Raw genomic sequence first — 15201 nt, forward strand, 5'->3', positions numbered from 1 at the left:
CATCCAGCATCTTTACGATGGTCTCCATGGGAGAATAGCAGCCTGCATTGCTGCGAAAGGTGGATATACACTGTACTAGTGCCGACATTGTGCATGCTCTGTTGCCTGTGTCTATGTGCCTGTGGTCCTGTCAGTGTGATCATGTGATGTATCTGACCCCAGGAATGTGTCAATAAAGTTTCCCCTTCCTGGGACAATGAATTCACGGTGTTCTTATTTCAATTTCCAGGAGTGTAGTTGCGTAATTAGTGCTAATCTTTGTTATTAATTAGACCGATGTCGACTTCAGCTTCCAAACCAAAATAAAGTAGACTCACCTTACCATGCTCACCTGTATTTGACAGTTTCCATGTGTTGGGGGAGAGGTGCACTTGGGTTCTCTGTCCAGAAAGGCCAGGGTCAAGCCCCAGAAAGGGCACCGCCATTTTTAATTTACCACCAGTTATCATGTAGGGGGAGGTGAGACTACGAAATTCCCACCAATAGGGAAAGTGGGCTGAGAGAGGGTGATGGGGAGAGTGCAAGGACAGAGACCCGCGACACACTTCAGAAAAACACATGGCGTCATCTGGGGTTGGGAGTGGGTGTGGTTGTGGGGGTAATTAATTGATCAATTTAATTAATTTGCATGTCTATTTGTTATCAATCTGATATCAAATCTGCGCCAGCACCTCCAGTGCAGTCCTACTGATCTACATTTTTCTGTGCAAACTCTGATATCTCTTATTGTATTTTTATGATCGTTTCTCCTGTATACTTTCCCATTCGGAGGAGAAAGTTGGTTACTGAAACGTCTTGAGAAGATTCGGCACATCGAAAAACGCCTTTGTGCTAGTGATGTCTACCCCGAATTCTGTAGCATGTTAGTGACAGTCTCTTCCCTATTTCGTGATAACAGAAAACGTACTGCAGTGCTTCTGTTAATCCTATCTGGTAAGGATCCCAGACCGCATAGCAATACTCCAAAAGAATACTCCTTCCTCACAACACTTTCTACGTGGTCTTCCCAGTTTACATTGTTTGTAATTGTAATTCCGAGCTATTTGGTTGAATGTACTGGCTTTAGATTAGATTGCTTCATCGTGTTCAATGGATTCCTTTTATTACTCATGTGAATGATCACATACTTTTCATTATTTAGAGTCAATTTCCGATTTTTGCGCCATACATATATCTTTTGTAAGTCGTTTTGCAATTTGTTTTGATCCTCTGATGAGGTTACTAGACGATAACCGACAGCATCATCTGCAAACAACCTATGGCAGATTATCTCCTAAATCAGTTATACAGGAAAGGAACAGCAGAGGGCCTATAACACTATCTTATGGAACTCCAGAAATCACTTTTGTTTCACTCGATGACTACAATTACTACGAACTGGGACATCTCTTACACGAAATCACGAATCCGGTAATATATCTGAGATGATATCCCATAAGCATGCAATTTCACCACAAGCAGCTTGTGAGGTACAGTGTCAAAAGCATTCTGGAAATCTCGAAATACAAAATAAATTTCAAATCCCTTCTCAATAGCCCTGAACTCTTCGTGTGTGTAAAGAGCTAGTTGTGTATCACAAGAATAATGTCATCTAAATCCATCTTGACTATGTGTCAATAGAGCGTTCTCTTCGAGGTGATTCATAATGTTGGAACGCAATGTCTGCTCCAAAATCCTGCGGCATAAATTTGAGAATGGCTGGTTCCTCGACCACCTGGTAGGGCAAGAGATCTTTTGCCATCAAAACATGTTGGCTGCTAGCTAGGAAGCAGTGAAGGTTACGACCCAGGGAGGCACGAAATAGGTAATACATTCCTGCCAATGTGTAACAACCATGAACGTAATACAGTACGACTATGATGGTTATAATGTTGAAGCTACGGAACTTTTTCCTTCTTACATTCTCTTACATGATATAAACTGTTAATAATATCAACTCAGTGTATTATTTTTATTGTACTGCTTAAAGTGGCACAGCGATCAGTACTCTCTACATCCGTTACAGAGTGATAAATCATACCAACTATCTATCTTGCTGATCATCTCTTGACACCTACGAACTATTCAGTAAATAAGAGGAGCCACATATCTCGTCGCGACGACTACTAGAAATAAAAAGGAAAATAGTACAAAAGGAAAATATTTAAATCAGTTCAATTCTAATAGTCGCAGCATAAGCCATGAGCCTCCTAGTTTTTGTAAATACTTTAAAAAATCATTTATGAATCCAACGTTACATATGTTTTTTTTTTAAAGAATAACACAACAACTGGTTCACAAGGAGTGAATCTGGCACCTTCTACACGTTGTAATGTTAAATGGTAATCGTGACAGTAAATCTGGCAGCATCGTCAATAATCTTACTTTTAATTTATTTTGTGTTATCCCTATGCAAATTTTAAATTTTATAAACCATAATATTGCGTTTTATGTAGTTTGTATAGAGGGCGCCACACATCCAACTGATGTTCTGTCCTCCAAGTCTACCATCATAATACAGCAGGCTTGAATGACTGTTACAGCAGCATTAACAACCAGGGATTGACAGTCTAGGGCATGTATTAAAACCCTGAAATAATGGTACGTAATCTAATATTCAGGCGTTATAGATTATGCCACGAGTTGTAATTTTATACTATTCCTTGATTATGCACTTATTGTATTTTTTAACTTTGATAATGGCTAATTCCCTCCCCCTCCCATAAACCATCGATCTTGGTGGGGAGGCATGTGTGCCTCAGCGATACAGACTGTCGTTTCATATGTGCAGCCACAATGGAGGGATATCTGTTGAGAGGCCTGACATAGGTGTGGTTCCTGAAGAGGGGCAGCAGACTTTTGTGTAGTTGCAGGGGCAACAGTCTAGAGGATGACTGATCTGGGATTGTAGCATCAAGAAAAAAGTCCTTGCTGTGCTGCTACTGCGAACGGCTGAAAGTAAGGGGAAACTACAGCCCTAATTTCTTCACAGTGCATGCAGCTCTACTGTATGGTTAAATGACGATGGCATGCTCTTGAGTAAAATATTCCGGAGGTAAAATGGTCCCCATTCGAATCTTGGGACTACTCAGGAGGATGTCGTTATCAGTAGAAACAAAACTGGTATTGTACGGACTGGAGCATGGAATATCAGGTTTCTTAATCAGGCAGATAGGCTAGAAAAGTTAAAAAGGGAAATGGGTAGACTAAAGATAGATATAGTGGAAATTAATTAGTGAAGGTTAGTGGCAGGAGAAACAGGACTTCTGGTCAGGAAAATACAGGTTTATAAATACAAAATCAAAGAGAGGTAATGTAAATTGAGGAAATGTATTGATGAGACAAAAAGAGACGAAAATTTAATAGTTTTGAGGGACAGGAATTCGATAGTAGGAAAAGGAACAGAAGGAAAAGTGGAAGGTGGTTATGGACTTGGGGAAAGGAATGAAAGAGGAAACCACCAGGCAGAATTTTGCATAGAGCATAATTTAACCATAGGTAACACTTGGTTTAAGAATCATGAAAGTAGGTTGTGTACATGGAAGAGACCTGGAGACGCCAGAATATTTAAGATTGATTATCTTAAGTAAAGTTTTAAATTGTAAGACATTCCAGGGGCAGTTGTAGACTCTGACCACAGTTTGTGGTCTATGAACTGCAGATTAAAACTGAAGAAACTGTAAAAAGGCGTGATTTTAAGGAGATGGGACCTGCATAAATTGAAAGAAAGAGCCGCGCGGGATTAGCCGAGCAGTCTGGGGCGCTGCAGTCATGGACTGTGCGGCTCGTCCCGGTGGAGGTTCGAGTCCTCCGTCGGGCATGCGTGTGTGTGTTTGTCCTTAGGCTAATTTAGGTTAAGTAGTGTGTAAGCTTAGGGACTGATGACCTTAGCAGTTAAGTCCCATAAAATTTCACACACATTTGAACATTGAAAAAAGAGGGGCCGCAGAGAGTTTCAGAGTGAGCGTTAGGGAACTATTGACAAGAGCAGAAGGAATGAATGCAGTAGAAGAGGAATGGGTAGCTTTGAGAGAAGGATGAAGTAGATAAAAAGACGAGGGCTAGTAGAAATCCTTGGGTAACGTAAGAGATATTGAATTTAGTTGAAGAAAGTAGGGTTTATAAAAATGTAATAAATGAAGCAGGCGAAAGGGAACGGAAAAGTCTAAAAAATAAGATCGACAGTAAATGCAAAATGGCTCAGCAGGAATGACTAGAGGACAAATGTAGGAATGTAGAAGCATAGATCACTAGGGGTAAGATAGATACTATCTACAGGAAAATTAAAGAGACATTTGGAGAAAAGAGAACCACCTTTATGAATATCAAGAGCTGAGATAGGAAACCAGTCTTAAGTAAAGAAGAGAAAGTAGAAATGTGGATGGAGTATATAGGGGGTCTGTACAAGGGAGATGTACTTGTGAACTTTGTGAACTATATTATGGAAATAGAAGAGAACGTAGATGAGGAAGCAAAGGAAGATATAATACTGCGTGAAGAATTTTCCATACCACTGAAAGACTTAAGTCGCAACAAGGCCCTGGGAGTAGACAACATTCCCTCAGAACTAATGATAGCCTTGCGAAAGTCAGCCATGACAAAACTCTTCCATCTGGTGAGAAATATGTATGACACAGGTGATATACTCATAGACTTCAGGAAGAATATAGCAATTCCAATTCCAAAGAAAGCAGGTGATGGCAGGAATGAAAATTACTGAACAATCATTCTAATAAGGCACGGCTACAAAATACTGACACGAATCCTTGACAGAAGAATGGAAAAACGTTTAGAAGCCGACCTCAGGGGGAATCAGTTCGGATACAGGAGAAATGAAGGAACACGCGAGACTATCGTGACCATATGACTTCTCATAGAAGATAGGTTACGAAAAGGAAAACGTGCGTTTATAGCATTTGACAATGTTGACTAGAATACTCTCTTTCGAATTCTGAAGGTGGCAAGGGAAAAAAAGGGAGCGAAAGGTTATTTACAATTTGTACAGAAACCAGATGGCAGTTAAGTATAGAGGGGCACAAAAGGGAAGCAGTGATTGACAAGTTAGTGAGACAGAGTTGTGGCCTGACCCTAATATTATTCAATCTGTATATTGAGCAAGCAGTAAAGGGAACCAAAGAAAAATTTGGAGTAGAAATTAAAGTCCAGGGAGAAGAAATTGCCGATGACATGTAATTCTGTCAGCGACAGAAAAGGACTTGGATGAGTGGTTGAACGGAATTGTCAGTGTCCCGAAAGAAAGATATTAGACCAACACCAACAAACGCAAAACGATGATAATGGCATGTAGTCAAATTATATCAGGTGATGCTGGGGGAATTAAATTAGGAAACGAGACACTTACAGTTGTAGGTGAGTTCTGCTATTTGGAAGCAAAATGACTGATAATGGTCGAAGTAGGGATGTCTTTTCTGAAAGTATTTGTATGGCGTTTAGCCATGTATAGAAGTGAAACATGGACGATAAACAGTTTAGACAAGAAAGGAATAGAAGCTTTTGAAATGTGATGCTACAGAAGAATGCTTAAGATTAGATGGGTAGATCATGCAACTAATATGGAGGTACTGAATAGAATTGAGGAGAAGAGAAATTTATGGCACAAACTGAGTAGAAGACGGGATCGGTTGGTGGGGCACATTCTCAGGCATCAAGGGATCACCAATTTAGTACTAGAGGGAAGCGTGGAGGGTAAAAATCGTAGAGGGAGACTAAGAGATGAATACAGTAAGCACACTGAGAAGGATTTAGGTTGCAATACTTACTCGGAGATGCAGAGGCTTGCACAGGACAGAATAGTTTGGATAGATATATCAGACCAGTCAGTGGACTAAAGACCGCAACAACAACAACCATGGCTAGTTGCTAGCCGAAGTCAACAATCAGGCTAGTTGCTAGCCGAAGTCTAGATTTTCTGCTGTAATAAAGCCTGAAAAGAACGAACGACTGATTGCTGTTCTCCGTCATTTTGAAAGATAATCACGACATACGTATCAGAAGACATTTAAAGTGGCAGTTTGTGCATCGTCAGATCGAGTACTACTGGACGGATAGCAGGGAAGACACAGTTGTGATTAGCGTGGCGCGACTGTTGATAATCTGATCTTGAAGAGGTTAAGTAGTTCTCTCTTTCAGTTGTCACTTTGCTTGGAGTGGATTTTCCCCCGCCCTATCTTTGTCGCTGTCAACGGCCTGCGCACTCAGTACACAGCCGCACGCTGAACAAGCCTCCTGTTGCTACGCGCCCGAGTTGTACGTAGCGCGACCAGGACGCTGTGCAACAGCAACACATGACAAGCCCTGGCTTTATCTGTGGGATAACTTAGTTTTTTAAATGTTCTTTTATTGCTCTCGCTCGACATGTGTTTCGTACAGGTGGGTCAACTGCATATCGTGGCGTCACTTCTGTTTTCTGTTTATTCCTGACTCTTCATTGCTAAAGACAAATACTCAGATTTACTGGAAATTCTTACGGAGTTCGCTATACCAACTGCTTAAATCGTCACCCTACTTCCCTTAGAGGAGGCCCACATGAAGTCTTTCCCAGCAACTGCTTCCACAGAAGAAAACACTATGGGACTATATGGCATGATGTTAGACATTCGGTGATTAACAATGTATGAATCAGCTGGGACGCTGGCGTAACAGAAGCTCCATGATGATGCATTTCTCATGCAGAATTAACAGTCAGAAAGCTATGTATGTGCTCGATGAGGACAGCTGTGGCGTAAGTCCATCGTTCCGGCGATTTGAATTCGGGCGTCTGTTTCGCGGGCACTGTACTTGGCGGTGCTGATCAGCAACTAGTTTCTAGATCTAGAACGTCGAGCGAGCACCATCTGTGGCGGACACGCGGTGCACCGCTGATGCGAGCAGCTGTCTGTCGGTCCTGTGACTTGATGCGAGTTAGATATCCAAGGTCATCGAGAACGTCCAAATCCCATCTTTTAGGCTCAATATGTAACGAAAATTGAGGATGTGATGGAAATAAAAGAAGGGTTGAATAGAGGGGTTAAAATTCAAGGTGAAATGATATCAATGATACGATTCGCTGATGACATTGCTACCCAGAGTGGAAGTGAAGAAGAATTACATGACCTGCTGATTGGAATGAACAGTCTGACGAATACTGAATACAGATTGAGAGTAAATCGAAGAAAGAGGAAAGTAATCAGAAGTAGCAGTTTGCTAACAGCGAGAAACTTAACATCAACATTGATGGTCAGGAGGTAGAAGAAGTTAAGGTCAGCAAAATAATCAATGACAGACGGAGCTAGGAGGACATCAAGAAATCAAAAGCAGACTAGCACTCGCAAAAATGACATTCCTAGCCAAGTAAAGTCTACTAATATCAAATATTGGCTTTAATTTGAGGAAGAAATTTCTGAAAATGCACTTTAGAAGCACAGCATTTTACGGTAGTGAAACATGGATGGTGGAAAAACTACAATGCGGTACTACAGACGAATGTAGAAAATTAGGTAGAATAATAAGGTGCGGAATGAGGAGGTTCTGCGTAGAATCGGAGAGGAAAGGAATATGTGGAAAACAGTGACAAGGAGATGGGACATCTGTTAAGACATCAAGGAACGACTTTCATGGAACTAGAGGGAGCTGTAGAGGACAGAAACTGTACAGGCAGATAGGGATTGGAATACATCCAGCAAATAACTGAAAACGTATGTTACAAATGAAATAAAAATAATTGAACATTTGAGTTATGACTGCTACGATGTCTTCCTTATTGAGCCCGAAGGACGGGATGTGGACATTCTTGGAGAGCTTTAAACTGATATTGGTCGTTCTAATAGGCCTTGTGAATTGGACAGAATAGGCTGGCCAATGGTTTTTGAATGTATTTGATGGTCTGTTGGCTATGCAGATTATTTCCATGTCCCACTATATATCTTGCTTATAATTTTTCGTCTATAGGTTCATCCTTTTATACGTGATTCATCCTCTGTTAACTTCTCCCCCCCTATTTTTAATATGATGTGTAATGTAACTTGAATTTTTGTTTACAATTTGTCAGTTAATATCTGCCCTCCCATCCATGTTGTACCGCCCTTTTGATGTTTCTCTAAAAGAAATTTTAAACCCTCTCCCCTCCTGCCTGTTTTATTTCCTCTCTCTCCTTCTTCCTCTTTTATCTTTACTCTTTATATGGATGCTGTACCTATAAATCACATATTTTATGTGTAGCCTATGTACGTCGGGTCTGGTTACACTCTATTATCATTTTTTTAAATTCACATCCATATGAGAATGTTGCTTTTGAACCAGCACTTTGGCAGCAATTTGCCTTCATTCAAATTTTGACATTAGGCAATGACTCGTGCATAAGGTTTTTCTCTTTTAACTCTGCAACATGGTTGCATACCATGTCTTTACTCTTCTTATCATTGCTATTTATTATGAATATTCGATTTGTGTTAATTATTTACGGTATTATGTTACTGACTGTACGTGAATATATGTAATAAATAAAGGTCGTTAGTGGGCACTTCTGATACCCTTGTCTTCCCAGTCGTAGTTCTAGTCTTACGAACTTCATTTCGACAGTGCAGTTTAATAAGATTCCGTCTTTCGTAAAATCTGATGAACATATATTTTTTATGTATTACAACACAGGACAACTGTGCCACCCACCTTTCATTTGTTTTCTCCACCCCTCCCCCCTAATCCTTTAGCACAGATTTCGTTTTTATTTTTGTTAGATTTCTTGTTTTTTATATATTTTGTAACGATGTAATTTACGTACTCACTATATAACATCGTTTTCGATATGTTTTGTTTGTAAGTAATTTTGCATCCGTAATAGGCTTTCAAAACCACTTAGCGCTACATTTAAGTAATTTTGCACCTGTCTTTGGCTTCTCGAACGCCTTCAGTACTAATCTGTGCTAGTATTTACGCCGCCTGGTTGCCATTTTTGTACGTCGCATCTTCTCACTCAGTTGTTCTATGATACTGGCAGTTATACATGACGCCATACCGTCGGTATAATGCTCCAAACTACCGTTGGTATTTTCATTTTAATTTTTGTTCTTCTAAACTTTTCTTAGTTCTGTTCATGGCCACTGTTTGTAACATTTCAGCAGATATTTTGAATATAAGATTGCGTCACACGCAGAAATAAAGTTGAGTGCTGAATTTTAAGTGACTAAATTTTTCTCCAGCGACCATAATACCAGTACACAGAAAACCCCAGATGCTGTTTAGCTCAGCGTCGTAAGTTATTAAAATTACAGCGCTCCACTCCCAACCAAGATAAACTCGAATCACGGTCTTTGTTTATGCTAACCTAGCGACACGAATTTCTTAAAATCATTGGTCCTCCATAAAATAAGTCATCTGATTTTGTGCACTAGTTTAATACTATGGAGAGACATAGCTATGTCACCTCTCCCCGGAAACGAAACAAGTGTCCAATGTGTGGCGTAGTATTCAGTGGTGCCATATCACAGAAATAAAACAGGTTTCATTTACTAGTATGTTGCGACCCATGTTTTATAGATTTTTCTCCAAATTTAAAAATAATCGTCCATCAGGACAATCAACCTATCCAAAAAGGTTCTTTGCTAATCGTAAAATAGAAGAATTTGAAAAAACATTTTGCGCAACATCCATGCTACATCCTTCTCTAATCTGTTTCAAGACCTGTTAGAGGAGGAAAATACTCACTGAAAAATGATGGGCAAATAATGTTGTCATCAAATGGGCCTAGGCCACAGCAAGCTCAGTTTGGACCTAAAATTCAGTCTCTTCTGCCACGGCGGCAATTGTTTTCCTTCCTCTCCTAAAAGGCGTCCTCGGAATAACTGCAAAACCCCCACTCGTCGTAAAAGTGTTCTTTTTCAATTATTATGAAACAGCGATCCCAGCTCAGTTTGGACCTAAAATTCAGTCTCTTCTGCCACGACGGCAATTGTTTTCCTTCCTCTCCTAAAAGGCGTCCTCGGAATAACTGCAAAACCCCCACTCGTCGTGAAAGTGTTCTTTTTCAATTATTATGAAACAGCGATCCCAGCTCGAATGTGCAACGTGCGGACCACAAGACAGCTGCAGGTGGTATAGCCTCATAGAAACATATGCATGGGATAAATACGTGTTCAAATGTGTCAACTAAAATAAAAATATACAGCGCAAAACATGATGAAGTGTCAGCATGTGATGACTGGGCCAAAGTTCAGAGGGATTAGCCACAAAAAATTGTAGGTGTGGGGGGTTCTGTAACTAGATAATCGAAAGAAGAGGCCAGAACATGAGTATACAACGCATATTGTTGTGTAAATAGCGCACATCAGATGTGCTAAGACGAAAAGGATGACTTACTCATCGAACGTCAACGGAAGGTAGCAATTGACGTTACGGTATCATCCATCATATTTCATGGTAAGATAAAATAACTGCTGCCAGATATTCGTAAAGGACGAGTAGTACGAAGACGATTATTGTAGACGCAGAGACTTCAGTATAAACATCTCACCTAATGCTGTCTTAAATCTTAATACTAGATGAGAGAGAGTGCTAGTGGAAAACCATCTAATAGATGTGTGACAAATGCCTAATACATATATTTAATCGTGTAAAGCCATAATTAATAAGTATTAGGCGTAGGTGTACATAGGAAAATTTATTCGATAACCATCCAAAGCCTTGAATTCTAGAAAATCTTGTCAGCACTGTACTTAATAGCCTAACTGTCACATTATTACTCTACTATACACCAGTAACCAGAAAGCGAAATCAAATTAATTAGAAGTATTATCAAAAACTAGTTACAAATTAAATACATTGTGAAGTAGAATCTACAGTAGACTAACACAAATTTCCGTTTTCAGGGAAGGTAAGATTATTAAAACATTAAAGAAACACATGCCATATAAAGTATCACATATACCATGGTAAAAGACCTTCTTGGGTTCAAAGGTACAAGATGGTAGACGACCGACGGATTACGGCTTAAATATTCACATGTTACATAAATAGTTCTAGAAATGTGTAGCACTTTACTAGCCTTAAAATTCTGTACCTGCAGAATTAACAATATGTTCCAAGTAGCTTTAATCGATTTAAATGTGTAGTATGAGAAATATTAAAACATGTAGCACAAACGTAAGTTCTTGTCTGACAACAACAAAACCTGAAGAAAATGGAGGAAACTGCTTATAGCGGTCTCTAGTGCGCATTCCTGCACGTACGTCTACCATCAGCCACTAGACTGGAGCACTGACCAATAAATTTGTGTGTTCCTAGGTACAGAATCATTTAGTACAGCACTCTTTCCTCATAAAACAAGTTGAAACATTTATATATTCAGTAACTGAAGTAAAGGGAAAACAGTGTGAATTATAAAAGAACACCTTAAAATGCTTTTCTCTGCGCAGGAGCATTTAAACGTCCCGTGGTTCAGTTCTAAAGGATCGTTAAGCAATTGCTGGATAGCTATGTACTTAGTAGAAGATTCATGATGCTAACAGCCAACGACGGAATACAGTTACTGTAACGGAACTTTTAAGGGAAAGGGTATGAAACAAGCAATAAGACAATGATGGCAAATGAAATGCATTTGGCCCACAAAAGAGCAGTGCATGAATCTTTCAGTGACTACTGTAGCTGAACTCTATCGTAAGATCTCTTACAAAACCCTAAGAATGTCTGGTGCTAAGTAAATGCTGCCAGTTTTATGAAATTTAAACCTAAGACGCTCATGAATAACACAGGAACTGAATTTGTAGTTAGCAGTGCAAAATTCGAAATGTTCCTTTACAAAGTAGCTAAATTTAATTATATCACTACTGTAACAGTGAATAATGTGGTTTAGTGCAGCAGAATCGAGATACAGCTGAACTCGGTGTAAATGGATGTAGCTCTACGATGTGATAAATGCTCTACAAGATTCTATTCAGGATTTGACTGAATTAGCGCCTCCTTTTACTTTAGTGTACTGCAGATCCCTCTAACGAAAGCTATTTCCAGTAGTTGGTTGAAATCACTTGCCACCCTCTCATTATGTGGCATGGATTCAACATGGGGAGTAATAGGGTAATGACGGACCATCCTCCACCCTCTCGCCCTCCAACATCTATGAATATTTTACTGTAACCTTCTATATCTTCACACTTCTCAATTGCCAAATGTTTCATCTAACTTCGGAAGAAAATTTACATGAAAACTAGGTTTCTTGAAAATGGTGATGAATTTTAGAAAAATTTATGAATTACCTCGAAAAGCATTTCAAGCTATTCCTGAACTAACAATTTCCATTTTTAATTAGAAAATCAATTAATCAAGTATTGAACTAATATTTAGATAGAACAACTTTCTATTTGAGTTACGAGTTTAATAACAGTGACTATAAGGGTGAAACTATCTACTACACTTCTTCTCTGTAATGGTATTTGGTTTCTGGGCATATAATATATTTCTCAATGGTGAGTAGTGATCTTGAAACGCCAGCACTTACTGAGATCATGGGACGTGAGCTGAGTTGACCCACTGTCTTATTCTCTAAGGACCAGGAGTGACTTGCAATCGCCATCCTGTATCAGGAGGACCCATCCAGACACGAGCATCTGCTGCTGGTCATACTATTTCGGGCGAGGCGTCAGTCGGGCGCCCATAGAAAAACGTTTTTCACAGGCAATAGGACACAATACGAGAGTCCAGCAGAACGATAAAAACGGGGTCCACTTGAGAATCGCCCCAGCTGTTTGATAACTGGGCCTTCCCATCAATCACTTTCCATGAATCCCAGTGAATTCTTAAAAGGCAAGTGGGAAGATGCTCGAGTCAACATATGAGTATCTCCATGCCCCTCCCAAAGGCAGTCAGACAATTCAGACTCTGGTAAAAATGCGTCTCCTCAACCGACGCCAAGACCCAGTCAGACGGGATTTCATTTTCCACCCACAGCCAAGATAGAATCGCGTTGGACTTTCTCGAAAACAGCAAGAACGAGAGACCGCTTTGTACAAAAAACACTTTCGAACTGTGGAATAAAATATCGAGACGATGATGTAGGGTCAGGGTCCAACCCAGCCGCAGATTGTAATGAACATGTTTATGATCTGATGTATACCGACAGTATGTAACAAAGCTGTCACGACTGCAGGGATAGCTTTGTTACATACTGTCTTTATGTATCTGATCACTAAGACGTTCATCCTACTCTGAGGATCAGTTCTCCGAATATACGTCAAATAATGTCATTGATTTATCAGCTGGTGACTTGTTATTTAGTGACCAATGCAACAAGTGCGCAGCACTCCATCGATTCGCAATATCGTCGCATTTTTTCTACGTGACATTATGTCTCAATTACAAGAATAATGCATGAGAAAGACGAAAGGAGGTGAAGAACAATTTTATTGAACTGCAATACCACTACAAAGAATGTATGAACAACTGATTTAGACCACAAGAAGGGAGACAACTTTACCTGTATCCACTAAACCGAGCAGGCTGCAATCGTTAGCAGAAGTACATTGAACAACAATTCAGGCGAATGGGAATAAACAAGAGAGGAGTAGACATCAAGTGGAGTTTGTCGAAATACGACCTCATACTCTGATGAATCATAATAATGCAGGCAACTCGTCATCGTAGCATCAGGAAACAGATCCGGAAATGGATGCAGCTGGATGCACGAATAACAACAGAATAAGCCAAAAATATGTTATAGGAAAATAGAGTCTAGTAGAAGTATTATTAGATGAGAAAGAGACCATAAGCCGAGGAACTCACATGGCAATCACCATGCCAGCAAATTGGAACAATGTAGAGACTATGACACAATGTAGACAAATTTTTTTAAGATGTAAACCTACTTTAGTGGATGGAATGTTCTTGTTTTCCAAAATGATTGTGATTGCTTAGATTAACTCCATGTGATTATCAATCGTAGGTTGAGTTAAAGTTGTCACGAGTTTGGATTATGTTCGATGAAAGAATTGAGATTACGTATTTGTAACTCTAACATATAAGCAGTGAGAATGTTTTCTGCTTTAAATAGATGTCTTTGGCATAAGAAATAGGGTGTGAGATCTCGCTGAAGTGTGTTCTCTGTAAATGTATGTGTGAAAGGAGTCAATAGGAGCAGTAACAGATGAGTATTATTGTTGTGAAAAATTAGGTGTCAAAATGAAGAGATATATGAAGTATTTCACAAGGGAAAAGGAAGATCTGCAAGTAATTGTGCTTGACAACGAGCTATTGAGAAATTAGTGTTCAATCCTTATACTGGAGCATTCTGAATCGTGTAGAAGTCTTTTATGAGTTCAAGACAATGTCAGGAATTTAACTTTCTCTTGGTTTTTTAATTGTCCTTAGCTGGAGGAAAGCGTTACCGTGTAGCAAGAGAAAGCTGTTTGATTAATGTCCTCCGCAAAGGAGCCTTTGGACTGGGTAATAATATAAAGTATTGGGAGTATTAGTTCTACATCAGATGTATGTGTGGTCCCATGTTAAGAGATATTTAAGGACATTTGTTGTTACATAATTGTTTAGGAGTACGAAAAGTGTGGGTATAATAGTTTTAGAAGGCACATTGCCTGTCTTCTCGATATGGAAAGAACATTTACCAATGGAGATCGAGCAGTATTCGTAACTAGAGTTAAGATGAATACCAGTCAACGAATGAACCTTATTATTCATGATGAAACAATCACTCGATTGGAGGGTTATCTGACACTGTTGTTTATTTTTGTTTAATCAGTCAATATCAATCCAACGGTGATCAGTTAAGCAGAAAGAATAATGGGTCTTGAGTACATTTGGAGAAAATACTGATAATGAATTGGAAGCATTTGGAAATTAAATTGCAAAATTAACATTACTAGACATGAATACATGAAAAGAAATGGAGTAGGTAACTCAGTAATGATATGAATTTGTAATTATTATACTTATTAATTTTTTTGTCCCATGTGTGCACAGAGAATGAGAATGTTGTGTGATAACTTTTTGTAAAGTTATTGTTGATGGAATTTGTGTATGCTACATATAGGTGTTAATTAAAAGTGAGAGAGCAATAGTAATGCTGATTACATGTGATACAAGTATACCCATGAGGATGATATAAGAAATTAAGCATAAACTATTGAAAAGAGGTAAAAGATTGACCAGTACCTGAAAATGTCCACAGAATGGATGACAATTTCTTTCTTTTTATTATATGACTTATTATCAGCTGGTGTTGGTAAC

Source organism: Schistocerca serialis, chromosome 7 (assembly GCF_023864345.2).
Source record: "Schistocerca serialis cubense isolate TAMUIC-IGC-003099 chromosome 7, iqSchSeri2.2, whole genome shotgun sequence".
NCBI lineage: Eukaryota > Metazoa > Arthropoda > Insecta > Orthoptera > Acrididae > Schistocerca > Schistocerca serialis.